This window comes from Spermophilus citellus (genome assembly GCF_964194105.1).
Source record: "Spermophilus citellus genome assembly, chromosome: 2".
Classification (NCBI taxonomy): Eukaryota; Metazoa; Chordata; class Mammalia; order Rodentia; family Sciuridae; genus Spermophilus; species Spermophilus citellus.
In genome coordinates this window covers 238,200,487-238,219,901 of record NC_138183.1, presented here as the reverse complement: position 1 = coordinate 238,219,901, position 19,415 = coordinate 238,200,487, and the positions used below count along the sequence as shown (strand labels likewise).

The following is a 19,415-nucleotide window of genomic DNA, read 5'->3' as shown; positions in this document are numbered from 1 at the left end:
GTGCTGAGGATTGAGCCTAGTGCCTCACACATGCTAGGCAAGTGCTCTACCACTGATCTACAACCCCAGCCTTCCCCATAGAATCTTTTATCTCATTGTTCTTTGTGGAATACTTGATAATATGGTTTTCTAGATTCATCATCATTGTGTCTTTTTTTCATGTGAGAGTCTACTAAATAAGCTTCTGTGTTTAAACAAACAAACAAATGAATAAATAGGGTTTCTAATAGAGGCTGGTCTCAAACTTGAAATCTTCCTGTCTCAGCCTCCTAAATTGTTGGGACTACAGGTGTGTACCACTATGTTTGTTCTTTTTTATTTTTTATTTTGAGACTAGGTCTCAGTTTAATTAGGTGACCAGAATTAGGGAAAGGGGGACGCTAACATTTAGAGTTAAAATATAAATGAAATTTTTAATTTGTTTATTTAAATTTATTTGTTTTGTAAACTATATTTTATCAATATTTATTTTCCCTCAGTATAAAGATTTGAACCCAGGGGCACTCTACCATGGAGCTGTATTTCCAATCCAATCCTTTTTGTTTTGAGACAGGCTCTCATTAAGTTTCCCAGGCTGACCTTGAATTTGTGATCCTTCTGCCTAGGCTTCCTGAGTATCTGAGATTACAGGCATGTGCTGTATCAAGAATGTTTATCTGGGCTGGGGATGTGGCTCAAGTGGTAGCGCGCTCGCCTGGCATGTGTGCGGCCTGGGTTGGATCCTCAGCACCACATACAAACAAAGATGTTGTGTCGGCCGATAACTAAAAAAAAAAAATTAAAAAAAAAAAAAGAATGTTTATCTGAGTTGTGTAGTTTACTAAGGACAGTTTTTTCTTTTTTATGTACCTGGGGTTGACACTTAACTACAGAGCCACATCCCTAACCCCTGACCCCTGCTTTTTGTTTTTATTTATTTTCATTTATTTATTTTTTAGTTGTAGTTGAACATAATCTCTTTATTATTTATTTATTTATTTTTATGTGGTGCTGAGGATCGAACCCAGGGCCTCTCACGTGCTAGGTGAGCGCTCTACTGCTGAGCCACAACTCCAGCCCCCCCCCACCCCTGCTTTTTTAAAAAAAAATTGTAGTTGTAGATGGACAGAATGCCTTTATTTTGTTTATTTTTATGTGACACTGAGGATCGAACCCAGTGTTTTACACATGTGAGTCAAGTGCTCTGCCACTGAGCTACAGCCCCAGCCCTCCAGCCCGTTTTTAATTTTTTGAGGCAGGGTCTCGCTAAGTTGCTTAGGGCCTTGCTAAGTTGTTGAGGCTGGCTTTGAACTTACAAACTCCTCCTGCCTCAGCCTCCTGAATTGCTAGGATTACAGATGTGCACCACTGCACTAGACTAAAGACAGTTTTCTTTTCTTTTCTTTTTTTTTAGTTGTAGATGGACACAATACCAATTTATTTGCATATTTTTTTATGTGGTGCTGGGGATCGAACTCAGTGCCTCATGCATGCTAGGCAAGCGCTCAGCCCACTGAGCCACAACTGTGGCCCCTAAAGACGGTTTTCTTTTTTTTAATATTTAGTTTTTAGTTTTAGGTGGACGCAACATCTTTATTTTTATGTGGTGCTGAGAATCTAACCCAGTGCCTCAGGCATGCTAGGCGAGCGTGCTACCACTTAAGCCACATCCCCAGCCCCCTAAATACAGTTTTCTTAATGAGATCCTTGTGATTGTAACTTTGTTCTTGTCATAAAATTAGCGCCAAATGTTTTCTCTGATATAAGGGCGGTGACTCATAGTGGGGTAAGGAGGGAGCGCATGGGAGGATTAGATTAATTCTAGATGGGGAAGAGGGGTGGGAGGGAAAAGGAGGGGGAAGGGGATTAGCAAGGATGGTGGAATGTGATCCTTATACAGAGTACATGTATGAAGACTTGAATTGAGTGTCAACATATCTTATATACAATCAGAGATATGAAAAATTGTGGAATATATGTGTATTAAGAATTGTAATGTGGGGCTGGGGATGTGGCTCAAGCGGTAGCGCGCTCGCCTGGCATGCGTGCGGCCCGGGTTCGATCCTCAGCACCACATACCAACAAAGATGTTGTGTCCGCCGAGAACTAAAAAATAAATATTAAAAATTCTCTCTCTCTCTCTCTCACTCTCTCTCCTCTCTCACTCTCTCTTAAAAAAAAAAAGAATTGTAATGCAAAAAAAGTACATATATGATGGCATAAGTTGACGTGAACATACTTTATATACAGAGATACAAAAAATTGTGCTATGTATGTGTAATAAGGATTGTAAGGCATTCTACTGTTGTTGTGTATTTAAAAAAAATAAAATCAATAAAAAATAAAATTAGCTATTAGAATCTCCTTAAACTAAAAATTTTCATATGGAATTAACTAGCAGTACTGTTCTGGAGTATTCTGTAGTTATATGCTGTGGAAGCTGTGTGTTTATATTTATTTTAAACTTAAGTGAGTTCCAGACTCGTAAACAGTTTTAGTTACGTTTTATGTCCAGTAGACATGCCATTTTGACTTTCCATATTCTTTTTTAATACTTTTTAGTTATTGATGGACCTTTATTTTATTTATTTGTATGTGGTGCAGGGAACTGAACCCAGTGCCTCATGCATGCTAGGCAAGTGCTCTACCACTGAGCCACAACCCCAGCCCATGACTTTCCATATTCTTTCTGCTAAGGAACTTCCCCCGCCCCTTGCAGTACTGGGGGTTGAACTTTCGTGCTTTACCGTTCAGCTGTATCCCCAGCCTTATTTATTTATGTATGTACGCACAGTGCCAGATTGCCAAGGCTGTCCTCACTTGAGAACCTCCTGCCTTGCTGGGATTATAGGCATAAACTACCATGCCCAACTCTAAGGAACTTCTAAAATTTTCTCTGAGAAGTAGGTTATGGGTGATTTTTTTTCCCCTTCATATTTATTTTCTAATTTTTATACAGAAACCATGAATCTCATGAATGAAAAGTTGTATTAAAATCGTGGGGGCTGGGGATGTGGCTCAAGCGGTAGCACGCTTGCCTGGCATGCACGGGGCGCTGGGTTCGATCCTCAACACCCCATAAAAATAAAGATATTGTGTCCACCTAAAAAACTAAAAAATAAATATTTAAAAAAATTGTGGGGGCTGGGGATATGGCTCAAGCGGTAGCTTGCTCACCTGGCATGCGTGCGGCCCGGGTTCGATCCTCAGCACCACATACAAACAAAGATGTTGTGTCTGCCCAAAACTAAAAAATAAATAGTAAAAATTAAAAAAAAAAATTGTGGGCTGGGGCTAGAGCTCAGTGGTAAAGCACTTACCTCGCATGTGTGAGGCACTGGGTTCGATCCTCACACCACATAAAAATAAATAAAGATACAGTGTGTTCATCTACAGCTAAAAAAACATTTTTTAAAAAATTGTACCTTTTTTTCCCCTTCAAGGCATAAGAAAGCCTAATTAAAGGAGGCTGAGTATATTTCAGTATCCTAAATTATTTAAAGCATTTTAACTCTTAGAGCTTTATGAAGTTCTGTGTGACACTGAATTGACCAACCTTGTCTCCCTGCCTTATTAGAAATGGACTGATTTTTCAAAACATCTTTAATACGTTGATTTTTCTTTGCCTCCACTTTAAAAAAATGGTAGCTGGGCTGTGGTTGTGGCTCAGTGGTAGCGTACTTGCCTGGTATGCGTGAGTTACTGGGTTCGATTCTCAGCACCACATATAAATAAATAAATAAAGGTCTTTTGACAACTAAAAAAAATTGTTTTAAATATGTCAGCAAATGTGAAGTAGAATGGTGAGTTCTAGTTTAGTGGTTGCATTGAGATACTGGAGGGATTTCACTTAATTGGTTTGAATGTGCCATCTTTGTGATGTGTTCATAGGTACAAGAGTGTGGCTTTAGAAAGATCTGTTCACTAACTTTGTGATAGCTATATTCACCTTTGATGAAATGGGGTTGAGTAATTTTTACTTACCCTCCCAAATTAACATTCCATTGAAACTTTATTTTTGAGGGGAAATGACTTTAGTTTGGAGGTTGTACAAAAAGAAACTTTTTGGTTTCAAATCTGTTTAATTTTGTAGTGTTATATTTTTTAATTTTGAAAGGTCAGTAGTTTAGATTTACAAGCATTACATTTTGTGTTTAGGAATGTTCTTCAGCCCCTCTCTGCTCATGGTTCAATTCCTATTTGTCATAGCTAATTTTTTTTTTTTTTTGGTTGGTCTGGGGATCGAACCAAGGGACACTGAACCATTGAACCCAGTCCTTTTTGTATTTTTTTTTTTTTTAATTTTATTGTTAGGTTTTTTTTTTTTTTTTTTGGTATAAGGGATTGAAAGGTCAGTAGTTCAGATTTACATCTAAACATTGCTATTCTTCAGCAAAAGATTGCTAAATGAGAAACTGTCACCATTTTTTTTTCTGTTCTTTTACCTGCTAGATTGATGCAAGTTCTTGCAGAGACTGTGGGAATGTGTAATATTTGGTAATAATGTGAGTAGACTTTGTTTTGACCCAATATTATTTGGACATCTGTTAAGTTTTTGCTAGTTTATATTTTGTACAGATAATTTACTGTAGGCTTTCCCCAGTTTTATTTGTGTTTGCAACTTTTGTGTGTGGGAAACAGTCTTTTTTTCTGCACCAGTGCCCTTCTCCCACAGTGCAGGCATGTAGTATAGTATTTCTTTCTGTCCTAGGGTGATGCTGCTGCTGACTTACCATGCTAGGTTGGATGGGGTATTACTAGTGAGAAACCTTTGCCATTTATTGGGTACTTGCCTGATTCTGAGTGCTGTCTGAGTAAGAGTTCTGTGGGGGCCAGGGAGAGAAAGGAAGTCAGAGTGGTGGTGACAACTTGATGCTTATAACTATTTGATATTTGTTTGCTAGCTGGTGATTTCTGCATGATGAAGTAGGACTGTTTTGTAGCCACATAGTCATTTTAAGCATTATGGCAGACTTTCAGCATGGGTATTTAAGGTGGAAGCTGATTGTGGTAAAAGAGTATATTCCTTAGGTTCATATTTCTCAGATGGCTAAGAACAAAAGGAGCAAGCATTAACATTTTGTGTTTTAGGAATGTTCTTTAGCCCCTCTCTGCTCATGGTTCAATTCCTATTTGTCATAGCTAATTTTTTTCTTTTGGGGGGGGGATTGAACCAAGGGACACTGTACCATTGAACTATATCCCCAATCCTATTTATTTATTTATTTATTTACCGAGCCACATCCCCATCCCTATTTTGTATTTTTATTTAGAGAGAGCATCTCACTGAGTTACTTAGTACCTTGCTGTTGCTGAGGCTGGCTCGAACTCTCTCGATCCTTCTGTCTCAGTCTCTTGAGCCACTGAGATTACAGGCCTGTGCTGCTGTGCCCAGTTTATTTTTTATTCTGAGACAAGTTCTCACTCAGTTGCCCAGGCTGGTGTCAAACTTGTGATCCTTCAGCTTCAGCCTCCCAAGTCTTGGGATTACAGGCCTATGCTCCCATGCCCCACTCAGCTTTTCTGTTCATTAATTCCATTACAATTTATAGGACTTAGTATTTTATTAATAATATCTCTCTTTGTTTTTTTCAGTGAGATTTCCAGCTTTTTGAGGATGGAAATAGCCTTGTTGCTTAGTGTATTGTGTATCTTTTTGGGGGAGATAGGCATAGTCCCTACCCCCATTATACTGTGACCTTACCCCCACTTTTTTTTTTTAAGTTTTGTTTTAGTTGTCAGTGGACCATTATTTTTTTATTTTTTAAAAATATTTTTTAGTTATACATGGACACAATATCTTTATTTTTGTTTATGTATTTTTTTTTTAAAGAGAGAGTGATAGAGGGAGAGAGAGAGAGAGGATTTTTTTAATATTTATTTTTTAGTTCTCGGCGGACACAACATCTTTGTTGGTATGTGGTGCTGAGGATCGAACCCGGGTCGCACGCATGCCAGGCGAGCGCGCTACCGCTTGAGCCACATCCCCAGCCCATTGTTTATGTATTTTTATGTGGTGCTGAGGATTGAGAACCCAGTGCTTCACACATGCTAGGCAAGCACTCTACCACTGAGCAACAACCCCAGCACCTTTTCCCCACTTTTTAACATCTTACTGGACCTGGAGTGGGCACCTCAATGCAGGCTAGGCAAATCAGATTCTTCTAGGAATTTGATATTGGAACTGAGAGTCAAATCTTTGGGGAACAAACAGGTCACCTGAATTCATAGAACTCAGGACACAAATTTAGATGGTGTGCTCTAACATCCTTTTAATTAATTTCTGTTTTTGCTTAAGCTAGTTTGAAGGAGGTTTTTGTTATTTAAATCCAAAAGACCTTTAAATAAGATTTAGTACAGAGCTCTGCATAACCCTTCTTAAATTCATTTGAGTTTAGAATAGTGATGTCAGAGATCATGGTTCTTTGGACGGGAGCCCCCTTTCCTCTCACAGTCTCCTTATTGCCAGGCAAAAGGATGCTGGGGATCTTGGCTTCAGTAGTGTAGATATTTTCTTGTGTTGTTGCTTTTGCTGTACAGAGTTCTTTTCTTTGGTGCTTTGTCAAATCAATATTTTGAGTTTTCTTTCTTTTTCTTAATAAAACAGATTTTAATGATTATTTGTTTATAACTAGTTTTCTTTTTAATTTTGTTTTTGTAGTTGTAGATGGACAGAATACCTTTATTTGTTTATTTTATGTGATACTGAGGATCTAACCCAGTGTCTCATACATGCTAGGCAAGCGCTCTGCTACTGAGCTACAGCCCCAGTTTTTTTCTTTTTGTACCAGGGATTCAACCTAGGGGCACTTTACCACTGAGCCACATCCCTAGCCATTTAAAAAAAATATTTTATTAAGAGATAGGGCCTTACTAAGTTGCTGAGGCTGGCTTTGAACTTGTGATCTTCCTGCCTCAGCCTCCTTAGCTACTGGGATTATAGGCATGCCTCACCTCGCCTGGCCTTTTCTTTCTTTTTTTGGCAGATAAGACTGATAAAATAATACTGCTCTTTCAGATAGAAAACTTAAATGAGCCATCACTTTAAAAGAATTTTTGTTTGTGAGGCATATGAATTTGGTCTTTTCTTCATTTCTAGTTAAGCAACACATTTGTTTTTAGTTTCCTGATTGTTTCCTCTTAAAAAAATGTTTATGGGCTTGAGTGGAACACAATAATGTGGGTTGAATGGCAGTTGAGACTTTAAACAAAGGGTAATGGTGAGTGGCTGTGTGCCCAGTTGATGGAGTCTGTCTGGTCTGGCTCAGTTGGTAACTTCATGAATGATGTGTAACAGGAGCATCACAGTGGTATTATTCCTCTTTGAGAAATGTTAATGAGGGAGAGAGGCAAGCACCAAGAAAGACAGTTTAGTGCTTCTAATTTGATTGTTTTTCTTCCTGTGATCATTTGGTTTTTGTCAAGCTGAAAGACTTTAATTCAGAGAAATGTAAAATTTCCCTGTTGAATTAATGAGCAGGAATTAAAAAGAGTCAAGAGCTAGCTTTGAAATGTGGATTTGTATACAACCAGGTAGAATGTTTGTAAGGTAGAAAAATTATAGAAGTTGTTATTTGATATTAGAGATCAAATTGTGATTTCATGTATGTATGTATGTAAACAATATATGCCTTCATATGAGTGTATGGTATTGATGTGAATGCCGTACACAGAGGACATTTTATAATCCATACTGTTTACCCATCTTGGGGCCTTGCATAAAGTAGATACTTAGTAAGTATTTGTTGAATATTCTATCTGGTCCAGTGGTATTTTGAGTTTTGTATTAAGGACTAGGAATAGGAAGAAAACCTAAAATCAAAATTCTGTGAATTTGTTTGTCATTATCTTTTTTTTTTCTTTAAGTTGTAGATGGACACAGTACCTTTATATTTATTTTTAAAGTTTTAGAAAAATTTTTTTATGTGGTTCTGAGGATCGAACCCAGTCTGTGCACTTGCTAGGTGAGCACTCTACCACTGAGCCACAACCCCAACCCTATGTCATTGTCTTTTAAAAAAAAAAAAATATTTATTTATTTTTTAATTGTAGTGTTGGACACAATACCTTTATTTTTATGTGGTGCTAAGAATCGAACCCAGGGCTGTGCACGTGCTAGGCAAGTGCTCTACCACTGAGCCACAACCCCCATCCCTCTGTCATTGACAAGGAGGGTTTTTTTTTTGTTGTTGTTTTGTTTTGTTTTTTAATGTAAGCAGACTTCCATTGAAATACATAATGTTGGTAAAGATTAAGCTTTGTGAAGCTCTGTGATCTTGAAACAGATTGTATATTGCTTGAACAAAGAAGGCTCCTAGACAATTCTGATTTTGGCTGTTTTCTGTAGCTCAAAAGAAGAAGAGAACCTGATACTGCTGGCAGTCTGGTCTTTTTTGCTTTTTTGGACCAAGACACGCTTTTCCAAATAAAATCAAGGAAATTGTAAACTAGTAGTAAAAATGAATAAAGCACCTAGGAATTTGCATCCTCTTGTGTCCTGTGGTATAAGTCTTTCCTTTTTGCCTCTAGGCTGTCTGATATTAAACTAATGTAGCAAAACTATCCTCTGGGCTTTGTTTCCCACTTCCCTTTAAAAGTTTATGAGAAATAATCATGGAAAGACACCATGTTTGTTACATAGTCATTGTTCTTATTTTATACTGTTTCTATTTAATAGCTTCTGGGTACATTATAAGTGCAATTAAAAGAAAGCTTGCAGGGCTGGGGCTATAGTTCTGTTGATACAGTGCTTTGCGTGCACAAGGCCCTGCGTTTGATCCCCATCACAAAAAAAAAAAAAAAAAAAAAAGCTTGCAGACCCTCTTTATTGAACTAATTTAGGTTACAGGTGGGGTTAAGAAACAAAAACAAATCCTTATGGGCACATAACAGGAAAGCTTAGGTGAGTAAATGTCACCAAACCAGATACAACATCTTGTGGACTCTTTCAATGCTGGTTGCCTGTCTTACCTTTGACCAACAGTGTATCCTATCTATTTAGACTCATTTTTCCCTTTTTGGGTTAAGATTACTGTTTTGCTTTTATAAAATGATTAAGAATTTGATTTTCAATGTATTTTCTTATGGTATTTCTATTTAGGTTTTGCAGTTGTTAATTTTTGAGGTCAGTGGAAGACTTTTATGAATACAGGGACTTTTTTGAGCTTTTTTTCTGGTGCTTTCTAGGTCTCAAGTTATTGTGGATCAGGCCTAAGAGAACTGATTGTTATTATAAGATGAAGTGCTATTTTTGTTTATTAATGTTCATTTGTCTGGTGTAACTTTGTTCTGGGCTAAGACTTTTTCATATAATGACTTCAGTCTGTTCCAGGAAGCTTATGACTTAGAAAAATATTTTCAATTCTGACTGATTCCCTTCTCTGACAAACCAGATCCACATATTAGATTTGTAAATGATTTTACCTTTCCTTCAAGATATCTGCTTTTATTGGGGGGGGGGTCTGGGAATGGGAAGGACAGTGGAATGAGCTGGACATTTTTATTCTGTAAATATGTATGATCACGCTACTGGTGTGACTGTGCCATGTATAGCCAGAGGAATGAGAAGTTGTGTTCCATCTGTGTACAGTGTCAAAATGTTTTCTGTCATGTATAACTAATTAGAACAAAATTTTAAAAATGTTCGTTAAAAAAAGATATCTTCTTTTGGGGAGGCACTGGGAATTGAATTCAGAGGCACTTATTCCTTTTTTTCTTATTTTAAGGCAAGATCTCACTAAGTAGCTTAGAATGTCACTAAATTGCTGAGGCTGGCCTCAAACTTGGAATCCTCCTGCCTCAGCCCCAAGAGCACCTTGCCTAACATATCTTTTAACTCTGGTCTCTGGTGAGATAAGTGGCTACACACTAGCAGAGTGACCATTTTCATCTTCCTGAATTATATCACCTTTATCTAAATTTGATCTTAACTTCTATATTCCAATACCGTCAGTTTTGTTTTTTATAATTTTGTGTGTCTGATATATTTCTAATGTAATAATGTAGGAAAGCCCAATATTTGTTAAAGTTCGGAGAACTTTTAAGTCTTAATTAGAATACTAAATAATAAAATTCATACAGTTTGGTAGTTTAGAAAGAAATAACAGCATACATATTGAGTTTGTATTTTAATTGTTTATGAATAGAGAGGGGACTATTTAGCTTTTTCAAGAGAGAACCTATAAATGGTTTTTCACATTTATTCAGAATTGCATATGTGGTGTTGAAGGCAACTTGCTGAAGAAAAATCAGATCATCTTTTTTTTTTTTTAAATATGTTTTTAGTTATTGATGATCCTTGATTTAATTTATTTATTTGTATGTGGTGCTGAGAATTGAACCCAGGGCCTCACACATGCCAGGCAAACACTCTCCCACTGAGCCACAACCTCAGCCCCTAGATCATCTTTCTGAATTGTCAGATCTAGAATATCAGAAAGTGCTTTGACCAAAAAAAAAAAAAAAAAAGAAACAACTCTGCTGGATCCACCCCAGAAATCCTAGTGAGTCCCTATGGTAACATACTCCTTGCTTACAACTTATCACTGTTAAAACTGTCACTGGAGTTCAAAGAAAAGCCAGTATATATCAAGAACTATGTGGCATTAACTACTTCTTGATAAAATGTTGCACATTTTGCAGTGAGCAAGAAATAGAAAAGAAAGTTTAAGGTTTTAATTTCTGTGTTTCATTAATTAGAGGCTTAAAAAAAGCTGCCTAATTATGGTAAAGTGTAGCAGTGGGAAAGTGGTGGTAGGTGGCATAGGAGGAAGAGGAAGTAAGCCCTAGGATCAGAATGTTTGAAGCCTCAGATTTTCCTTCTCTAATTTTGATTTTATAAATGAGCGAAATGAAACTCCTTAAGTTCACTTTAGAAGCAGAAGCCCAGGCCTTTACATTTTCCCAACTCTGTTCTGCTGCTTCCATCCACGCATTGCCTCTACTTTTTAAATTGAAATCTCAGTTCCTGAGGTTAGGAAAGGACCGGAAAGGTCATGGAGGGAAACTTGTCTACCCAATGAAAGAATCCCTTCTGCATCATCCTGGACAGGCAACTGCTGCCTTTTCCCTCATGTGGAGGTACATGTCTAGTTGACAAATGCCCCATTGATGGAGTTCTTGGAGAAGATGGTTTTACAGTAGATTTCAAATTTTAAAGAGATGATTCTCCCTCCCCCCCCATCATTTTATAATGATGGTTGTAAATCAGAACAATTCCCGAATGTTTTTCATTGGCCTATTTGTCTCCATTTAAGTCTTGCTTATCAGCCATGACAAGACAGATAATTCCTTCAAGGCATTTTATAGTGCCTATCTTTGAAAAGATAATGCCATACTTGAACAAACTAGTCCTTTAATAAGTGGGAGAGAAGAGATAACAATAAATGCTATATTGGGTCTGACGTACTTTAAAATGTGCTTAATAAGGAGAGATGATTGTGAGTTAAAGAATATCAAAGATTTCAAGCTTGGTGTGTTGTGACACATACCTGTAATCCCAACAGTTTGGGAGACTGAGGCAGGAGGATCACAAGTTCGAGGCTAACCTGAGCAACTTAATGAGATTCAGTCAAAATAAAAAATTAAAAGGAGCTGGGAATGTAGCTTAGTGGTAGAATGCCCTAGTACCACCAAAAAAAAAAAAAAAAAAAGCCTTCAAAAATATTTTGAAAGAATCAAAAGCCAAATAGGCAAGTTGTTTTGTGGTGTATTTGTAAATGCTTTTGTCATTGTTTAGAGTGGATACATGGGCTAGGGCTGTAAGCTCAGTGGCAGAGAGTTTGAGTAGCATGTGTGAGGTGCTAGGTTAGATCCTGAGCATCAAATAAAAATAAACAAAATAGAGTGGATACATTTATACAAAAGTGAATTTGGGGGATTATACTAACATTATTTTGTTAATTATTCTTTGTATCTACTCACTGAAAAAGGATTTTTAGTTTCTTTTTATTGTTATTGTTGTGTTTTACCACTAAAATGGGCCCTTAGCCGTTTTTATTTTATTTTGAGACAGGGTTTCCCTTAGTAGCCAAGGTTGGCCTTGAACTTGGAATCCTCCTGCCTCAGCCACCGGAGTAACTGGATTATGGGCATGTAGGTCCACTTTTTGAATGTCACGTTGCTCAGTGTTTCAGTTATTTAATACTAGTGAGTATTTAATTACCAGTGAGTGCTTCTGTTTTTATTTTGTGTTCTTTCAGAAGTGCTTGAAAAGTAGTTGTGGATTATTATAGTTAAGGTTATTAGCTAGAGGTTTTTAAAAGTACCTTTTAGTTTAAGTCCACACATACATTTTCTAATAAGATATGCAGAAATGGGCTGGGGTTGTGGCTCAGAGGTAGAGTGCTCGCCTATCAAGCGTGAGGCACTGGGTTTGATCCTCAGCACCATATAAAAATAAAAGAGATTCCTATAACTAAAAAATAGATATTAAAAAAAGATATGTAGGAATGTTTTTAATTTCTTATAATCACAGATTCCTTTCCTTGAAATGTCCCTAAAATGGGACTTTGGTTCCCAATATTATTTTTTATTTTTGTCTTACCAGAAAATTACAGTAAAAATGCTGTTGGCAATGTTTGTAGTCTTTGCTGTCTTGTCTTCAACACAGTAGAGAACGCTATAGTGAAAATGTGGCTGAGTTTTTAATATTATAGAATTCCATAGCCACTAGTGCTACTTGTTGTACATCCAGAATAATTAGTTGAATCAGATATTTTAGTCATTAGTAGATATGATATGTTTCTGAAAGAAATATTTCAATCCCAGCATTAATCGATACTGTTCCCTTTTCCTCATTCATTCCAAAACATTTAGTCATTATTCTTGGTGTTAATTTGATGAGTACATTTTTGCATAAAAATTAATTGTATGAGGCTGGGGCTCAGCCATAGCGCACTTGCCTGGCACATGTGAGGCACTGGGTTCAATTTCCAGAACCACATATAAATAAATAAATAAAGGTCTATCAACAACTAAAAATATATAAAAATAATTAATTATACATATTTGTCATTGATAAGAAAGTATGCTAAGGTATAGTGTAATGAAAGAACTAGCTCTAGCTCTGTTGGATCTCACATTGACATAGACGTAGACACATATACACACATGTATAAACAAGAGATTTAAGAGATGGCTGCATACCACCATTTTATAGACTGAGGAAACTTCAAGTTAGGAACCTCAGCGAAGATAGTAACTTATTTGAACCTCCTCTGTTAAGTAGCAGAACAATGCTGTGCACTTTTTTTTTTTTAATATTTATTTTTTAGATGTAGTCAGGCACAATGCCTTTATTTTATTTAGTTATTTTTATGTGGTCCTGAGGGTCGAACCCAGGGCCTCACACGTACTGAGCCACAACCCCAGCCCCAATGCTGTGCTCTTTTCCTGTAGTTTTCCTGCTTTTTGAGACTCAGTCTCATGACAGTACTGAAGTAATTTTATTTTGTAAGCAATTCCTTTCATGTGGTAGTATGACTTTTTTTTTTTTTTTTTTTTTGTGATACTGGGGATTGATCCCAGGGCCTCATGTATATTAGGTTAGTGCTCTACCACTGAGCTACATCCCCAGCCCTTTTATTTTTATTTTTGGTACTAGGGATTGAACATAGGCTTGCTTCACCACTGAGGTACATACCTATCCAGCCCTTTTTTAAATTTTTAATTTTGAGACAGGGTCCCAGTAAATTGCTCAGGGCCTCGCTAGGTTGCTGAGGTTTGTCTTAAATCTGTGATCTTCCTCGCTGGATTGCTGAGGCTTGTCTTAAATCTGTGATCCGCCTTCCTTGGCCTCCCAAGTTGCTATGGTTACAGGTGTGTTCTACCTTTTATTAAATTTTGAAACAAGGTATGGTTAAGTTGCCCAAACTGGCCTTGAAATTTGTGGTCCTTCTGCCTTAGTTTACCAAGTAGCTGGGATTACAGGGGTATGCCACCATGCAGGCTCATGGAGTAGCATACATTTTTTTTTAAGTTGTTGATGGACCTTTGTTTATTAATTTATACATGGTGCTGAGAATAGAACCCAGTGCCTCACACATGTGAGGCAAGCACTCTACCACTGAGCCACAACCTCAGCCCAGTAGAATACTTTTTAACAAGCTGTTAATCAGCAATGTAAATTCAATGTCTCATTTCAGAAATTCTTTTAGAGAGTTAGGAAGATAGTCATATTCAAAACTATTTTTATTTCTTATTGAAAAGTAGAAATTTAACAGAACAATTTAACAATTTAACAGAAATGGCCTGGGTATGTGGATTGTTTTGCTTTGTTTCTTTTTGATACTGGGGTTGAAATCCAGGACATATGCTAGGCAAGTTCTCTATCAGTGAGCTAACAGAAAATGTGTTTTTAAGGTAGGTAGCAGCCGTTACATCTTAAAATATTTTCAAAAGAGATGCATGGATCAAAACGGAGCTTTTATGGGCAGATAGGTGGAGGTAACCTTCCCACAGGTCATTTACTGTCTGAGAAAATTGGGTATTACATCTTCTTCTTCTTCTTTTTTTTTTTTTTTGTGAGACATAATCTTGACATCTCTTTACTAGTAGGTTTGTAATTCTAATTTTTCTTCTTAAAGTCTGGTCTTCCTCTCACAATCCCCAGACACCACAGCCATCCTTTTGTTCTGATATTGCTTCTTAGTTTTAAATGGCCATGTTCTATGAACTCCTAGAAGAGAGAAAGAAAACACTGTTCTCTTTAGACTGCTGTGCAATTGGTGCCACATTTGCCAAACTGTCAGTTCTGTGACCATGTGCTCTTTAGACTAAGCTCACATAAAGGAAGTTCCCAATGCTATCTTGATGTATGTCTTCAGAAATCTTACTTTTTAAGCCTTCATTTACAGGTTGATTCACAGTGGGAGAGGTGTTCACAATTTTTTTTTCCTGATAGTCTGAATTTTCTTCTTGTCTTTCATCTCTTTGTTTCTATTTATATTCTCTGTACCTTTTTTTCTTGAGCTTACACCCTCTCCATAGTTGACTCTATTATATCATCTTTGGGACTGCAAAAAGAAGTTGGAAGATTTTAAAGTTCCCAGAATAATGTTGTCGCCTACATTGCACATATGTCACATTTTGAATTTACTAGGTATGCCTCTAAATATGTGCTTTATATACAGTATGTGCAGTGTGCTGACTTAGGTTGTCATGAGAACCTAAATTTTAGGCTTAAGTGGTTCAGTGATGGGCACTTTTTTTCTTAGGTGAAGGCTAGTCTTTTGTTTTATCTAATATTTTTTTATCAATTGAGGTATAGGGCAGTAGCCATTCTCATATGCCTCTCTTGCATCTTTTTTCTTTGCCTGCCTTTTATCAGTTTTCTTCATTTTAGTCTGCATGCTTTAGATCTCTTCCCCCTCTGTACCTGCCTCCTGTTCTTTAGGTACAAAGTAGGATTAGAGGTAGGACACTGGAAGCTTTACCTTTAAAAATAAAAGAAAATAAAAAAGAAGAATGTGGCAAGAAAGAAACTGTCTGGTGGGATATCTTTCAACACACTTAAGAAATTTCTTTTTTTCTCATTTTTTTTCTTCCCAGTAGTGGGGATTGAACTCAGGGGCACTCTACCCCTGAGCTACATTCCCAATCACCACCACCATGCTTTTAATATTTTATTTTGACTTATGGCCTCAGTAAGTTGCTGAGGCTGAGATGCCACCGTGTCTGGCTGTGCTTCCACTTCTGGAATCCTGCTGTGTTTCAGGTTCCTTCCTTCTGTCCTTCCGTTCTTTCTTTCTTTCTTTTTTTTTTTTTTTTCTTATAGGGCATTGCCAGGGTTCTCTGTCTTGCACTGGGAGACCTGGGTAGTGTGATTGAGAATTCAAGTTTGCTGGGGTTTTTTTTTTGGGGGGGCAGGGGGTAACCTGGGATTGAACTCAGGGTACTTGACCACTGAACCACATCCCCAGTCCTATTTTGTATTTTATTTAGAGATCTCACTGAGTTGCTTAGCGCTTCACTGTTGCTGAGGCCGGCTTTGAACTTCCTCAGCTTCCCGAGCTGTTGGGATAACAGAGATGTGCCCCCATACCTGGCTTTATCTTAATACTTTTTTTTCTTTTAAGTTTTAAGGAGTAGCCAGGTGGCAGTGGCGTATGCCTATTATCCCAGCAGCTTGGGAGGCTGAGGCAGAAGGATTGCAAGTTCAAAGCTAGCCTCAGCAACTTAATGAGGCCCTAAGCAACTCAGTGAGACCCTGTTTTTAGATAAAATATAAAAAAAGGGCTGGTGATGTGGCTCAGTGGTTAAGTGACCTTGGGTTTAATCCCCAATACCATAAATAAATAAATTTTAGAATATATTGTTGGAGCTATTCAGGATGTTTGTGTATTTATGCCCCATGAACTTGGGATGGTGCACACACAAATACCGCATGCTTCCCTTATTGAGAGGAGATGATCAATGCTTTTTTCTCAGGAGCTCCCTTTGATGACTGGATGACGTAGCAGTATTTTCTAATCAAGGATCACAGAGTATATCAGCATCATTTCTAGTCCCACCATTTGTTTCCCTATGGCATATTTTTGATTTTATTATTTTTTAAGGAGTAGTTTAAAATTTGTTCAAAAGGCTGAGCAGTTTTCCAAGGAATGTAACGTGAGAGATGTTATAGTGGATGTTAGTTATGGTCTGAATATTTATTTATTTATATTTTGTGCCCGAGATTGAATCCAGGGCCTAGTGCATGCTAGGCAAGCACTCTACAACGAAGCTATATCCCTGACCCCCCGTTTGTTTTTGTTGTTGTTGTTGTTTCAATGTGGGGGTGTGAGGTTTGAATGAACTCAGTGCTAGGGAGAGCACTCTACCACTGATCCCCAACTCCAGCCCCCTTGACCCCAGTTTTTAACATTCTTTAGAATATATTTTCTCTAAAGTAGGCAGAAGTAGCCCTGTGATATTAATTTTATGCCACATGAAATATTTTATGTTGGAATTACAGAAATTGGGAGACCTTAAAAATGTAGTCCAAATCCTATATTGACGATGTCACAGCTGAGCTTAGAGTGTAAGTAGTTAGGACCCACAGAAGGTCTGGGTCTGTCTATCCTCACTCTACTGCTCTTAATATGCATAGTATTGATAGTTTGTGCTCCACAGTTTAGCACTAGTCATGTATTGTAAACCTTTATTATCTAATAAGGTCATCTTATGGAGGAACAATTTTAGAAATATTCATTGGTGCTGCAACCCCTGTTCTATTGAATAGATACATAAATAGCACACACTGAGTATTTGATTAATTTAGTTAGAACTGAAAAACAATCCTTTTAGCCAACCAACTGATTTTTTTTTTTATCTTTGAAGAGCTTAATAGGGTCAGAAATTAAACTTTTCATGTATTTCTCATTGAGATGAAATTCCTGAATTGTTCTAAATAAAATAATTTGGAACATAAATTATTGACTTTTGGTTACATAAGCTGGTACTTGGGAAATAATTTTAAAAGTTATATCAGAATTTATTTTAACTTATACCAACTGGGAGGTTGGGAGGGGCCCCCAAACATTCTGCGTTGGAATGAGACCTTCATTCTGGAGGCAGCAAAGGATCAATAAAGATTAAGATTGCTCATACAAATGGGGAACAACTTTTTTTGCACATTAAATTGTAAAATTGAACCTCATGGCTATTGCTGATCTAGTAAGAATCTGACCTAGTAAAGTTTTTCCATTTCCCATGGCTGAGGTAAGTGACTGAAATTATTGAGATATTCTTTGACTGAAATAGATTCTCTCAAACCTTCCTTCAAGTGCCAGCCTATGTGTTTCTGCTTTTTGTCCAGAGCATGTGAACAGAATGCATGTGTGTGAGATAATTGGGCTTTCACTGATGGCCCCCTTTTAGCAACCATGTATGGGAAAAGCTGTTTGTTCCCTGCTCCTCCCTCTGAGCATGGAGCAGAGTCTGTTCTGCTGAAGCTGCTGTTCCACTTTTTAGCTTTCTATATTTGTACAGCAACAGCAGGAGCAGCCTACTAGCTAGGCCTCGCGGCTGCCCTGTGCACCCACGCTGCCTCAGACCTGCTCAGGACTCATCCAGGGCTCACAGTTTGTGTTCTTATGTGCATCCATCTGTCTGTCTATGTACATTTCTGTGGAGGACTAAGGTTTTCAAGTGAAAGAGGTGACCTACCTGTTTGTCTTTTTTGTTTTGTTTGGATTCATCATTTATAAATTATAGAAAATGTCTCAGAATCTAGGGATGAGCTGGAGAGGTGAGATTTGTATTGTTTTAATAAAATAACAACCTGGGGAGACAGTGCCATGCTGTGTCAGAAGTGGTCTTTGGGGGTGGGTTGAGATTGTGGCTCAGTGATAGAGTGCTTGCTTAGCACTTGTGAGGCACTGAGTTCGATCCTTAGCACCATGTAAAAATAAGCAAACAGAAAAAAGGCATTGTGTCCATCTACAAGTAGAAAAAGAAAAAAGAAATGGTCTTTGGGTTCCCTTAGAAACCATTTCATTGAAGTGGTAGTGTTTTTTCCTTTTTTTTTTTTTTTTTTTTTTTACAGTTCACAAATAAGCTTTTGAGGTAGAACTGAATTCCTGGCATATAGATTTCATGATATAAAACCTGAGTAAAAAAAAAAAAAGATATCTCCTCATTAAGAAGGTTTCTTAAGAGATGATTTAGTGTACTTTTTTTTAAGAGAGTGTGTGCAGTAGGGGCTATTGACTGTGTGCTTTTCTGGGAAGGGAATTGTGGGGAGTGCCCTGTTTGGGCTTTGTAGCATCCTTTGCTTTTTGCTCCAATTTGTATGCCTTGTCAAGTTTGGCCTTATAAAGGCCTTTTATTGCCCTTTGGTGTCCTGTCTATCTAGGGGATATGACAGACAGATTTTAGGCTATTTTCAAATGCTATTGTGTTAGTTTCTGTATTTTAAAAGGATACTTTCTTGGCTTGTGAGATTTTCTAATTCCATTTAAGTCTAAAGTCAAGTTTGCTTGTTTTAAGTTTCCTATTATTCCCCTCCCCCAGCCCCATGAGTCACAAACATGCAGAGTAGAATAGAACTTGTCAACTGAGTGGGGATGAGACATGTTGGTAACTTTGGTGGTTAAGGAGAAGAAAGGACTTTAAATGCTGGAGAAGCAGCGTTACTGAGGCAGGTCCTGTGTCTGTGTGATATGGATATGGGGTTCCATGGTATTACTTGCTGATGTATTCTGGCTCTAACAAACAATTAGGAATCTATTCTGTAACTTGCTCATTGTTGGCTTCAGATATAATGTGTTTAGGGCCTAGGGTCTGGGTATCATTACCTTCAAGAGGCAAAAAGAGTATTTCAAAATTCCAAAGAATTAATTTGCTGATAAAAATATTAAGTAAGGGGCTGGGGATGTGTGGCTCAAGCAGTAGCGCGCTTGCCTGGCATGCGTGCAGCCCGGGTTCGATCCTCAGCACCACATACCAACAAAGAT

The 19,415-nt window shown here is 37.5% G+C and overlaps 1 protein-coding gene across 16 annotated transcripts in view; it reads left to right on the top strand.

Annotated features, from left to right (window-relative positions):
- CELF1 (CUGBP Elav-like family member 1) overlaps positions 1–19,415 on the top strand; it is an 83,972-nt gene that overhangs the window by 11,602 nt on the left and 52,955 nt on the right. The window contains exon 1 of one of the 16 annotated variants that reach the window (XM_081279554.1): positions 18,037–18,117. The exons of the other annotated variants lie outside the window; for them this stretch is intronic. The gene's annotated coding sequence lies outside the window, so the exon portion shown is untranslated. Of the gene's footprint in view, positions 1–18,036; positions 18,118–19,415 lie in introns of those variants that run through there. 16 annotated transcript variants of the gene reach the window in all.